Source organism: Perognathus longimembris, chromosome 8 (assembly GCF_023159225.1).
Source record: "Perognathus longimembris pacificus isolate PPM17 chromosome 8, ASM2315922v1, whole genome shotgun sequence".
NCBI lineage: Eukaryota > Metazoa > Chordata > Mammalia > Rodentia > Heteromyidae > Perognathus > Perognathus longimembris.
Window position 1 is genome coordinate 65,804,516 of NC_063168.1, and position 14,764 is coordinate 65,819,279.

Here is a 14,764-nt window from a genome sequence, read left to right on the forward strand (position 1 = left end):
GCCTCTGCTCGCTGTCCCTCTCCAGCCTGTCAGCGCGCCAGGAGATGACTTGCCGGGCATCCTCCCCACTGAAAGGACTAGGGACTTTCAGGATTGGTATTTCCAGTGGGATTTCCTTGTGCAGACGATGTCTCATCATGACTTCACTCCAGAGACTTGTGGCGAGGCAGACTCTCCACTTCCCTTGCATTATTAAAACCCAACAGCTTGGAAGTTTACCCAAATCCTAACAAAAATCAAACAATATGGGGCTGGGGATATAGCCTAGTGGCAAGAGTGCCTGCCTCGGATACACGAGGCCCTAGGTTCGATTCCCCAGCACCACATATACAGAAAACGGCCAGAAGTGGTGCTGTGGCTCAAGTGGCGGAGTGCTAGCCTTGAGCAGGAAGAAGCCAGGGACAGTGCTCAAGCCCTGAGTCCAAGGCCCAGGACTGGCCAAAAACAAAAACAAAAAAAAAAAATCAAACAATAAATAAAAAAGTGTACATATTATTTTACATAGATAATGTATATAATATATAAAATGCGTTATATTATTTTATAAATAAAAATAAAGTATAATATAATAAATAAATATACAAACAAAAATAAAATTAAGCCCCTTAATTCTGACTCGGGAGCAAAGAAGAGCGGAGGCCTACCTTTTTTTTTGTTTTTATCATGCTGTTCTGCTTTCTAATTTTCCAGAAGGACAAGAATGGTGTCACATATGTCTTCCTATGTGGGTAGTGCCATGCTGAGCCTCACCGCAGAACTACTGACAAGATGAATGACAGCCACAAGGAAGAGCGCACAAAACAAATAAACACAGGAGGACCGTGCATTTTGTAGCTGACTTCTCAAAGAAGCTTTACCCTCAAACTAGAAACTGGCAGGAGGAATAAAACAAGTGCCTACAGATCCAGAAAGAGAAGAAAACAGGAATGTCAATCTTCCCCTAACATAGTCCCCCTCCATGAGTGTCACCCACCCCAGAGCCTGGAACGTCTATCATGTGACAACTCAGAATAGTCATGATTGTAGCTTCCTTCTTCTTCTTCTTTTTTTTTTTTTTTTTTTTTTTTTACATTTCTGCCAGCACTTAGTCTTGAACTCAGGACTTCATGATCTCACTTGGCCTTGTTCCACTCAAGGATGGTACATCACCCCTTGAGTTTCACCTCTACTCCCCGCTGTGTGCTGGTTCGTTGAAGATGAGAGTCTCATGGACTTTCCTGCTCAGGATGGCTTCAAGCTACAATCCTCTGCTCTCAGTCTCCTGAGTAGCTAGGATTCATCACAGGAGTGAACCACCAGTGCACCGCTTTTTATTCTTCTTCAGATAAGCTTTTTTTCCATATGTTTAAGAATTGTGTTTCTAGTAGTGAACATATTTACCTGTTTATGTATTTTATCTGTTGTTTCTGTTAGTGTGAAAAAGTAGTCTTTTGTGGTCATTCCTCCTGTGTGGCCAGGAAGTAGTACCAAAATATGTAAATAACCTTTAATGGTAAACTATAAGTTGACACCTTCTGTCACTTGCAAATTATAATGCATTTTCCAAAGTTAAGGACTCTTGGGCAGATGGAGTAAGAAAAATTATCCTCTGGTTGTGTGTGTTCTCTGATATAACTCTATCCTAAGAGGGTTCAAATCTTAGCCAAGCTATTCCAAGTTGGGGTGGGTACCTTCTCTTTCCCTTAGAACCCTCAATGGTCACCTTAAGTGAAAGGAAAGCCTATGTTCTTAGTATTAATTATTATCATTATTCCTTTGGCTAGTGGAGGGACTAACCAGCCAAAAATGGGCAACACTGAAATGGAGTGACTGACAGGATGGTAGTGGTGGTCCTCCCCAAGGACCGCAGTGTAATAACTCACAGTATAGGAGGACATCCAGTGCTAGGTGTTCATAACTGTACAATGTCTATATGAGTATCACCAGTTTTACCGTAAGAAAGCCAAGGAATAAGGAAGTCAAGTCACTTGCTCAAATATAACTCAAAATAAGAGAGTCCAAATGACTTGCTTTCAATGTCCCCCTTTTCCTAGGTTGGTGATAAGACAAACTGGGTGAGTACCTCTCCTCTGTTGCGTATTCTTTTTTTTTTTTTCTTAAACCTTTGGCTTCTCTCAGGGTTTGAACTTGGGGCCTGGGTGCTGTCCCCAAGCCTCTGTATGCTCAAGGCTAGTGCTCTACCACTTGAGCCACGGAGCCACTTCTGGCTTTTTGAGTAGTTTACTGGAGATAAGAGTCTCATGGAACTTTTCTACCCAGGCTGGCTTCAAACCTGGATGCTCAGATCTTGGCCTCCTGAGTAGCCAGGATTACAGGAGTGGGCGATAAGGGATACTTGTGAGATATGTTAGCAAAAGAAACATTGGTTCTCAGCTCTTGTTGTTCAAGCACCCATGGAACATTCACCCATAAAACTATATTCAGACTGTACACAAATCTCAACAAGCTTAAAAGAATCGAGATCAGGGATAAAAGTCTCTGACCATATTGGAACCAAACTATTTCAGTGTTCAGTCATACTACTCAGGCAAGTAATACAATGTTTTTGTCATGTTTATATCATTCTATTGGTATTGCTGGTGCTTTAAAAAAAATCTCATAAACAAAGATGCTAAAATATTTCTTCTAGGATTCTTTTGAAGAAGTCTTGTCAGTCTTTTCTAATTTGTCAGGTGTTTCAGTCCATTCTTGCACAAGGATCTTATTTTTTTTTCTTTTCCTAAACCAAAGAAACCACAGTACTAGTGAAGTATTAACCTGTTTGGTCCAAGGTTGGTGGCTGGGCTGTCTCTTGAACTGAAGCAATCGTTGGATTATAGGTCGGAGAGAGTCCACAGCTCCTTCTAGCCTGCTTTTAATCCTCTGGAGATGCATTCACTCTGCTTAAGAGAAAAACAGTCTCTAGGCTTTAGGGCAAAAGTCGACAAGTGTTATCATTCTTCTTCCTGCCCCAGAGCAGTTGTTTTCTGGGTTTGTACTACTCTGGAATGAATGCCATCAGACTTCATGGCTGAGTAGCCTGGAGGGCACAGAGGCCATGCTTCCCAGCAGTGTTCTAGAAGCATTCTTCATCCATGTCCTTCTGTAATCCTAGCTCCTGGGTGGTGTGGGGGGGGGGGGTGGCACGAGAGGGACGCTGAATTCTGAGGATAGCAGTTCGTAGCCAACCTAGGCAGTTAAGTCCATAAGACTCTTATCTCCAATTAGCCACCAGAAAACTAGAAGGGACATGGTGGCACAAAGTGGTAGAGTGCTAGCCAAAGAGCTCAGGGACAGAGCCTAGGCTTCTGTGTGTTCTGGGTGGTCTAGATTAACTTTCTCTTGTAGAATAAGCTAATCCCAGGCAGACTCCGTAGACTTTCACCATTTTGTTCCATTTTTTTTTTGTTCCACTTCTCTGTCCCCTCCTTTCAGGAAGCTCTAACTTCTCTGCTCTGTAAGAAAACAACAACTCGCCAGCCTTCTAACAAGGAGACCCAGATATTATGAATAAAGTAAAAAAAAAAAAACAGTCATTATCTGACCATCTATCATCTTTTGCAACTAAAATGTCAAGGTAGAAGAGGTAGAGGAGGCAATGGGAATAGATGAATTTGAATTGACTGCTTCAACTGACCATTTTGCATCAGGCTTGCCCAAATTCAGTGACATAGATGGCCTTTGACTTTGCCTAGGGGTCAAACAGCGGCAGGGATGACTGCCAGCCAGTATTCTCCCTGGACTCCAATGGAAAGAACATAACTGGTCTAGATGATCAGACAGACAACTCATCCCCTACTGACTCATTCTTGGAGGTATTTCCTGGGTGTGATGCTATGCCTCACATTTTAGGTGATTAATCTAATAGACTTAGGCATGTAGCCAGGAATATAAAACCAGGGCAAGATGGCTTTGGGAAAAGACCTGAGATGTACAAACCAGTTTCTCATTTACCTGCTTGAGGAAAATGCACATTGGCATTGAGAAGGGGAAAATTATAATCAGCAGCATTTACAATATGAGCACACACAGGTGGACAGGGATTAATATCAAAATATAATGTGTCTAGGTATGTAGATGGCATAGAGAGTATCACTGAAAGCTGGTAAACAACAAGGAATGAGGGAAGAAAGAGGAGCAGAGGATGTTAATCTAATTTAAGTATAAAATGTGCACGCACAAAAAAGGAGGAAAACCCAGAGGTACAATTAATATGCACTAGAAAATAAAGAATGACAAGAAAGTAAAATAGTCTTTATTGGAGAACAGTATCAGTGTGAGAGAGAGGGCCGATAGAGGAGGTGGAAAATATATACTTATATAAAAACAGAACAATGTTGGAATTATTTTAAGGAAGGGATAGTGAAGACTAGAAAGAGTAGTGGAAGGCCTGAGGCTATGGGGTATGTTGTGTATATAGAGAAATGTCATATGTATAATATGTTGTATATATAAATGTCATATATATAATATAGAAGTGTCACAAGGGAACTCCCTGGACCACTATTGTACTCAAATCACATCTCGATTGAAAGAATGCATCCAAGAGCAACTCAGCACCCTATGCTTCTTCCCTGGCACATTTCATCAGAAAGCTGGTTATCATGGAAGACATAGCCTGCAAATCGCCTAAGCGCTGTGGCCTTTGCTGGCAGTGAATCACAATGGTGTTTTCGTGTGATCTGTTTAACTGCCTTCCATAGGTCTCAGATAAGACTCAGAAACTTCCTATCTTTCTTTTCTAACAAACACTGTAGATGCTTAGGGTTTTTTTTGTCTGTCTGTTTGGGAGGGGGAGTTGGTGCTGTTACAAGAGCTTGAATGCAGGGCCTGGGTGCTGTCTCTGAGCTTCTTTTGCTCAAGGCTAGTGCTCTACCGATTAAGCCACAGAGCCACTGCCAACTTTTTCTGAGTCGTTTACTGGAGGCAAGAATCTCGCTGATGTTTCTGCCAGGGCTGTCTCTAAACCATGATCCTCAGATCTCAGCCTCCTGAGTAGCTAGGATTACAGGCATGAGCCACCAATGCCCACCAGTCTTAGATTTCGAATCCTCCCCTTGAGATAGGATGGTGGCATAGGAAGTGCAGGTGATAAAGTCAGAACACATGAGTGTGTGTTTACCAAAGCACTTATGTTCAAAGGATCCTGAGATGCCATTTAACTACAGGGAGCACTGAGTGCCTTGCCTATGATATAGAGCGTATGACTTACAGTTATTAGGATTAAGAAATAAGAAATATCATAACCATCCTTATTGGTACTTCCAACTCCCATTCTCACTGGTTACACCCAAAGTGACCATTTTCAAGCATTTGATGTCACTTTGTTTTAATTTATTTTTATGTGTACTGAAGAAAGCAAAACCTTCATGGTGCTATATTTCTGTGACCACAAATTTTCATTCTTTTCTCTTATTTATTTACTTATTTATTGCCAGTATTGTGGTTTGGACTCATACAAGCTCGGAGCCTCATATTTTCAGGCAACTGCTATACTATTTGAGTCACATCTTCAGGCCTTTCTGCTTCTGCTTATTATCCAGATAGTTTCTCGAGCTTTATGCTTGGGGTCAGCCTCAGACCTTCAGACCCCAAATCCTCCTCTCGGTGCCTCTGCCTCACTCGAATTACAGGTCCAGGTCCCCATGCCTGGCTCTTCAATCACAAATAGCTGCTGAAGGAAAAGAGCCTTTTTCAGAGCTTTGTTGACTCCAAAAGGAGCTTGAGATTTCGTCTTCAGAGACTAAAAATACTTCTGTTTGTTCCACTTCTGTAAAGGAGAAGGTTTGGGAACTATCCCCTCAGGCCAGTGGGCTGGCCACCACTCTGGAAAGTACCAGGATCTTGATAGGGGCACATCTTGCTGTTATGCAATGTGGCTGATATCCTCTGGGAAAGAAGGTACTCACTGTTACCAAGGGGGCAGAAGAGGTAACTCGGGAGTTCCTACAGGCTCCCAGAACCTAGAAAGTTCTAAGGATAAGGCTTAGAAGAAATAGTCTCCACACACAAGGTTCCTCAAAATGGATGTGGAAAGCCTGTATCTATAAACTTCTTAGACTAAAATATAGTAGTTGTTTCCTCCATCTTGTTTTTAGACAGTGGTTTCTTAAACATGCGACCAAAAGACAAGCAACAGAGGAAAAAAATAAATAAATTGAACACCATCAAATTTTAAAACGTGTGTACATTAAAGAAAAGTGAAAAGACAGCTCACAGAATGAGAGAAAAATACCTGCACACCACATGCCTGATAAGGGATGTGTATCCACAACATATAAAGAACCCTTACAAATCAATACTAAGTCCAAACAACCACATTTAATACTTCAGCATCCAGGGACTATGGAAGGAAGTCCACAAATTGAGGATATTCTGGATATATAATGAGACTGTGTCTCAAAAAAAAGTCAAAACCAAAAGATTTAATTAAACATTTCTCCAGAGAAAACATACAATTGTAGGTAATAACACTAGCCACAAAGGTGGCTATAATTAAAAAAAAAACAACATAATAAACGCTGGAAAGGAACCTTTACACACAGCTAGTGGAAATGTAAAATGGTAAAGACACTCTAGAAGTTCTGGAAAAAAATTAAACATGAATTACTATAAAGGTCAGCAATTTCACCCAGCTATATACCTAAGAAAAATGAATAAATGTCAAATGCAAACACTTGAACACATATATTCATGGCAACATTATTTAAAATAGCCATTAAGTGGAAATAACACAATGTCCATCAGTTGATGAGTTTGTGAATAAAATATGCTCTATCCACATGATGAATATTATTTGGTAACTAAAAAATAAAGAAATGCTACAGGCAAGAACTCCTTGAGTGGATTTCTTGGGGCTCAGGAGAGAGAATTGCAAACGGGACTGTATCAAGCTGAAAGTTTTCTGTACAGTGAAAGATGCAGTTAGTAAGCTAAAAAGACATCCCACAGAATAGGAGAAGATCTTTGCCAGCTATATATCTGACAAGGGCCTCGTAGACCAAATATACAAGTAACTCAAGAAACTAAATTAATTGAATTAATAAATGGGCAAAGGAGCTAAATAGAGGCATCTCAGAAAAAGAAGTCTAAATGAAGAAATGCTTTACATCTCTGGCCATAAAGGAACTGCAAGTCAGAACAACACTGAGATTCCATCTTACCCAGTTAGAATGGCCATCACCAAGAACACGAGCAATAATAAATGCTGTGGCAAATGGGGGAGTCGGGGAGGAAGGAACCCTAACCCACCGCGGGTGGAAATATAAACTGGTGTAACCACTATGAAAGGTAGTTTGGAGATTCCTCAAAAAAAAAAAAAACTAAACATAGAACCATCCTATGATCCACTGATATCATTCTATGGCATTCTTCCAAAATATTACAAGTCAGGATAGGGTAAAGATGCTTGTTACTTGTTCATTGGTGCTCATTGATGCATTATTCACTATAGCCAAATGGAAACAGCCCATATAGTCTATAATAGATGAATGGGAAAAGAAAAATCTCAGACACACACACGCCCACAAATGCACAGGAGGGGGGGAGTTCAGATCTATATGTAAGAATATTGTCCAAACTATGGTATATGTAGGTAAGAACCTAAATGATATAATTCCTTTGAACAACTTGTAGTTCCAAAAGCTAAAACATATGTTCTCAAAAGAGGTAGAGGTCAGGCAGAGAGAGGAAGGGTGGGCAAATCCAGTTGCAATATTATCTGTGCAGTCACAGTATTCTATGTGCATGTGTGAAAGTAGGAACAGGTAACTGGGCGGGGGGGCGGGCGTAGGGCTGAGGGGGGTGGAAGATGGGAGGGGGAGGGCTGAGGGGGGTGGAGAGAATAATGGAAGAAGTATCATTGATCAAGATGCCTCATACTCATAAACTGATATGGTAAGTTGAAATTCCTTTGTACAACTATTCAAAGGTAATTTTTTTTACTTTTTCCTTACAAATGAATGAAATGTTAACACATGGATGAGCTCTGAAAAATATTATGTGAAGTGCAAAAGGACAATCATAAAATAGTAGCTCTTACTTGACTCTATTTATACAAAACATCAATAAAAAACTAAACTACAAAAGGTAGACATAAAATTAAAGAATTATCATGATGGCTGGGAATATGGCTTAGTGGTAGAGTGCTTGCCTAGCATGCATGAAACCCTGGGCTCGATTCCTCAGTATCACATAAACAGAAAAAGCCAGAAGTAGCACTGTGGCTCAAGTGATAGAGTGCAAGCCTTGAGCAAAAGAAGCTCAGGGACAGTACCCAGGCTCTGAATTCAAGCCCCAGGACTGCCAAAAAAAAAAAAAAAAATTGGCACAATGATCAATTAGTACCACATGTCTTATTGGGATGGTTACACAATTTGTGAAATGTATTACTAGTCCAATGAGGCCATTCTTACCCCAGAGTTGACTCACTTTTAGCCTACTGAAAGTGTATTTCTTCCTAATAAAATCTCCTGTTACTTTCACTACCAAAAAAGCCCATTGAACTATATACTGTAAATATGTATACTCTATGGTATATGAATTTTACCTAATAAAGCTATTTTATTTTTATTTAAATTTTTATTATCAAGGTGATATACAGAGGGGTTACAGTTACATATGTAAGGTAGTGAGTACATTTCTTGTCAAACTTGTTACCTCCTCCCTCTAATAAAGCTATTTTTAAGTCTATTTCCAGGGTAGACTTTAGAACAGTTAAAATGGTGATTATTTTCAAAAATAACTTTGCTAAAAGTTAAATGACTATTTGAAAGAAGAGGAAGTAGAGGAGGAAGAGGGAAGGGCAGAAGAAGGAAAGAAAGGAGAGAGAGAGAGACAAAGGAGAGGAGGGAAGGAGGGAAGGAGAACAAACACCACCACAGGAAAATCAATTCTACTGACTTGCTGCTTTGGAAACTGTTCGTTAAATTTGATAACCACAACAAAATACCTGAGGCAGCTAACTTATATGGGAAAAAAAGATATATTAAGCTCACATTTGGAGGCTCAAAGTCCAATACCAGGCTCAGGGAATCATTTGGCCTCTAATGAAGACGTTGGAGGACAGTCCGTCATGAGGCGTGAAGGACTGGTGCATGTAGGAGAGCTTACATTGCCAAACAGGAAGTCAGGGAAAGAGACAAGGGTCAGACGACCCCCCACTCCAGTGACCTAAAGGCCCCCCTCAAAGTTTCACAGAGCACCTCAGTCGTGCTACCCTTGGAGACAAAGTCTTTAACGTATAGGCTTCTGAGGGGCACCCGACATCCAAACCTTAGCAGAGACCAAATAGCTTAGGTCTGGTGATGACTTTAGTCACGACACTAGCACAGAAAACAGGACAGAGCAATAAAAAAAAAATCAGGTAATCTAGTAATAATTATATACAGATTAGATAGATAGATAGGAGGGATTACGTCTGCTATCTATTAAAGAGTTAAAACATTCCATTTCAAAAGTCCAACAGGGTAAAGAAGAAATCTCCCAGGAGTCTCCCGTCCTCCGGTCTCCACCCTCCAGGATCTACTTCACCGCATCTCAGACAACCAATGTTCTCCATTTCTTGTACTTGTGGACGGGTGTTTTACATATATAAAGAGTAAATAAATAAGCATGCGCACTGGTGACTATTACGCGTCATCACTTGAATGGCACGACTTGGTTTTGACTTGAGAATGTCGGTAGAGACATAGAGTGTGGGAGAAGCTTTCAGCTCTGTGAGAGACATGGCTGCCAGCTTTCCTTATAATAGATGGCCTGCAACCCAGATGGAGACAGAAATAGCAGAGACTGAGATGCAAACACCAAGCATTGCTCTACATATGCAGGATGCATCTGGCCCTATGTAGACAGGCAGGCTAAGAAACGTTCCCTTTTCGGGATCCTTAATTGCTGAGCAGGCATCACTGAATTTCACTGAATTCCATCAGATGGGCAGCCTGCTCCTGCCGCTCAAGTAGTCTCAGATTCAGAGAGCATACATCCTGGGAGAAGAGTTACATTCAATGACCTTTGGCCTGAAGTCTCTGTGACTCTATCGCGTTAACTTAGATTTATTCTAAATCTCTATGATTCTATAGAGCTAGCTTGGATTTATTCTAAATCCAAGCAAAACCCAATTAAAACTTTTCGCTTTTAGTGAGTAATTAAAAGTGAATTCACTTTTCAATTTTAATGAGTAATAAATTACAAGGAGCTATAGATGTTAAAGATTCATCTTTTTTAAAGGCAATCTCTAAGCAATTTTATGAAGTCAATATAGGTTTAGTGCAATGACAGGAAAAATGAGCATTCTACATTATAAACTAGGAGATCCCAGGCCAGTTATTGTCATGAAAAATATTTTAAACAACAACAAAAACATTTACAGATAATAAAAATAAAGATTTAAAGCAAAAAAAAATGCTGTAGTCTGTCTAGATGTTGACTTCCCTATTTATAAAATGAGACCACTAGACGAGAGTCGGTGTCTAAGATCTGCCCTATGCCTGAGACTGTGAGTTTGATTCCACGTCTTCCTTCATAGCTCTTGACAAGGAGAATCCAGCCCTGTGTCCGTGGCCTTCTGTACAATCTACAGTTTTACTGCCATATGTTCAATGCTTCGTGCCAAGTATGTCGCGCACAGCATTAGAACCCCCAGTTAAGTCAAAGATTTTAATTAGCTTGGCAGCTCTGTCCCTGGCCCAGACACAGCAAACCCCTGTGTTCCCTCCCAAGCCACAGTCTCGCCTCTCCCAGCTTCGCCACGTACTCTCACTGGCCGGCCATGCCAACGACTGTCAGTGACATATTACACCTATAAGCCCGGCTACTGGGAAAGTAGAGGTATGAAGATCATAGTTCAAGGACAGCTCCAACAACATAGCAAGCCACCATCTGTAAAACAACTGAGGGAAAAGTGGGCTGGGAGAACGGCTCAATTGATCAAGCGCTTGTCTAACAAGCGCAAGGCCCTGGGTTCAATCTGCAGACCATCAAAAGAAAAGGGAAAAGATGGAATGTGTAAAAAGTCATTGAAAACACGTTACTCTTCACTAAATCACTTTTTCAAAGGTTTTGAGTATGTTAAGACCCAGGCTCAGAATGCACTAGCCTCCGAAGGCCTTGAGCAGTGCAGACAGAGAGGCATGCCCATTGTTCCGCTGCAGGCATCCCAGGATCCCTGAGCACTGTCCTGCAGGGGCTCGCAGATGAGCTGAAGGGCATCGGGACCTGTTACAGTGAAGAGCACAGGGTGGGCTTGGCACAGGTAGATTGTCATGCTCCACTGTGGTCCCATGGGTCTCAGAGGAGGAGCGAGACCTGAGTAGTAGCTGTGGGCAGGATTCAGGTCTTCAGAGTGAGCAGCACTGTTATATACAAGGAACTTTTTCTGGGGTCAAGGCATGCATGAAGCCTAAAGCTAGACTTAAGGAAGCACTTCCTGAGACTTGTGATTCAATGGGCCCCAGTGCCCTCCAGAAAATGCCTTGTCTTTATCCGGATATCATTTAACACGGATGAAGAATTTTTCCTGCCTGGTAACATGAGTACAATCTTGGCCTCTGAGAAAATTCATCAGCTTGATGCTCCTGAATCCTCAGCTATCTCCTATTCACGTGACATTGGAGCCCAGTGTTATCTATGTATTTGTTTCCTGAGTCCTAAAGTTTCTGTACGATCAGTAGTCAGGGCTGGCAGGGGCCTGAGGGCTGTAGACCTGCTCCCTGTCACAGTCTGCTTCAAGATCCCTAGGCACAGGCCCTGCCTCTCCCGCAGCGCCAAGCTCACCAGGCATTCTAAGTCCAGATACAAATGCAGACAGTAGCACGCAGGAGCAAAACCGAAAGCAGGAAGAAAGGAGCTCTGTCTCATCCGGAGCACATACCATGGCGGCCCCAGCCTCTTCTCCTAAGCCATGCTTTGCCCCCACCTGGCACGATGAAAGGGAGGGAGGAAGGGAGGAGGGGAGGGGAGGGGCAGAGAGGGGGATCCAAAGGTGTGAACCATGATCCTTGCCCTCTAATTGACAAGGTAATATGCAAGCACGTGAAAAATCAAATAATATTAGGAGCGTAAAACATGCGAGTTCAGAGTCATGCAAAGTGCACAAAGATCCCTCATGAGCCATTGTTCTGTGTGGATTGAGTGATGGGCTGTCAGAGGCACAAGGCATGAAAGGTAGCTGGGCTGGTCTCCAGTGACGGCTCCTTGCCATGGGTGGGGCAGGGGACGGCCGTGGAATGGCAACGGGGTGAGATCTGAAGGGTCCAGGGAGTACATTTCATCCACTGCACCTTAGTCCTGCTGACTTCTGACTTCTCTCCCCATTACGAGCTGTGCTTACATTCTGACCTTATCTCTCACACAGCAGAATGACAGAGTAGGAACGTTTCCTTGTGCTTCCTCATAGATTAATCATCATTCAATGTCTACATTTGATGGACACTGACACCCCCCCCCACCACCTTCCACCTGATCGACTCCCTAAGGCTCCATTTTTATCTCCAGACACATACACACCATCTGTATGTGCACACACACACACGCATGCACGCACGCATGCACGCACACACGTTGGTCCTGGCATGGTCAGACCAGGCTGGGCATGGTTCCATCTATGATTCTTGAAATTTACTTTCTAGCTTCTGGGCATCATTTGCAATTATAATGCTGTCACAGGCAAAAAAAGAGATAGGCTAATTAATCATTGTCCATATCAGTCCCTATTTGCCAAATGAGTTTTTTGAACAGCATGGCTGGGAATAATTTGTATCAGATTGTATTTCCTCACTTTATGTCACTGAAAGCATTTATTTAGCATCACGGTCGCTGTGCATAAATATCCTGGAAGCAATGGGGTCTGACTAAATGGCAAAGATTTGTTCATTCTATTCAGCAAATCATGTACTGGGCACCTACACTGGTATGGGAATGGCACTGAAATCAGCATACTGGGCTGCTGAAGACCTTTCACAATTCCAGGGCTCCCTTGGTCACTGGTAGACAGGCATTACAGACAGTTCTCTTTCTAGTCCAGAGGCTTTCAAATGGATGCTCAATGCCCTGTGATCACTGGGACTGCCCAAGAGGACTTTGCATTCATGGGTTGATAAGTCAGAGTGACTTACTGAGATTCCTCTCTGACACACAATGAAAGTCACCGCTCAGCTGTCTTTGGTAGGGCCTCCATTCACCTCAGAAGAGACATGGACTTTCCATGCCCAGAATTGTAAGGAGCCACCAAATCCACATGGAGGCTTAGCCATGGCTGCATCCTATCCTTGTCCATGTCCCCCTGAACCTGCTCCTTGATTTCTCACTTGTCTTTTATTAATCAGTTTTTATGCAGGCTATGATTAGCTAGCTCATGTAGGTTCTGACAAACACACTTCCATGGTATCATACACTTGAGGAATAGTAACAGTAACCATTTATTGAGCACCTGCAGTCTACCAAGCAGCATGCCAAGTGTTTGAAGTTTCACATAACTATTTTATTTCACTTAATTCTCAATAAAATTCCTGGGCGGCAGATATCATCAACCCAGCAATCACAGAGAGGCTTGGTGGTTGGGAGGTGATATCAACTCTCCCAAACATGACAAAACACAAGAAACCCAGAGAAGATTCAACCCCAGCTGTTGCTGACCTCTCCGGGGCAGGATTTTCTCTGCACAATGAGTAGCTTTTACTCAAATGATTTCCTGATTCCTGGCGACGTCTCTGAAAACTGGCCTTTGAAACCTCAAACTTGTTTAGGACAGCAAAGTAAGAAAAGTTCTGCTCAACAGAAAAGGGATGAAGGGTGGGAACAGTGGTCAAAAATAGTAGGTTTTTCGCAAAGGATCTAGGCGAGTTGTGTAATGTCCGAAGTATCCACACCGGGATGTGTGCAGTTGAGCCCGCTAGACCATGTAGCACTGTCAGAGGACAGTACCGAGGCAGGAGCCCCCCCCCCCCCCGGGGCGACCCTCGCGCGAGCTGAATTTTCTCTTTTAGAGATGGTGACAGTCCGTGATCAGATTCAGTTTTGATTCCCAACTTATAAAATTGGTGCTTCCCACTGATGGACGGAGGACGGTTTCATTTGTCACCGTCAGAGAAAGCCCACTTTACTTGTAACGCCCGCCAGTCTCTCTGCTTTCTCTATACCAAATACTCTTAACCCATTCTCCCTGAAGTAAATATACACGAGAAATGGAGCAACAAGGCTGGTCCTGTGGGAAATCAAGCCACACAAAATAATGCAAATAACGCGCTCAGAGAAGTGACATAGGTGACAATTACTTTTCCAGACCTCTGGAGATACAGTGGTGTAGGTCTGGCTGGCCTTGCATTGAGCCCTCTGTAATGCTACCCACCTTTAAACATCTAAGCATTTACAGGAGCAGAGCAACAAATGGCTGGGAAAGGTGAGCTGCCCAGTGGGAGTTTGTGAAGACAAACAGCACCACTTGGGTGAGGAGAAGGGCGGAGGTTAGATGCAATCTCCTCTGAGGTCTCCACATAAGATTACAACTTCAGACCGGACCCTTCTAGAAAATGCCATGGGCAGATTAAACCATTTCACAAGTAGGGGGCTGCATCAGGACATATCTTTAACAAAATTGGGGCCTGGGTGACAGGAGATATGGATTGTACCACAGTACTTGAGTATTGCCAGCCCTTCACCCCGGCCCCCCTTCCAAGACCACCTTCCACTCTGCCCTTCCTGTGGACTCTCAATCACTACCCCCCCCCCCCAGCCAGCCCTGCTCACCTGCTGTTTCCGGTGCATGTATCTTACTTCCCCAATCAGATGG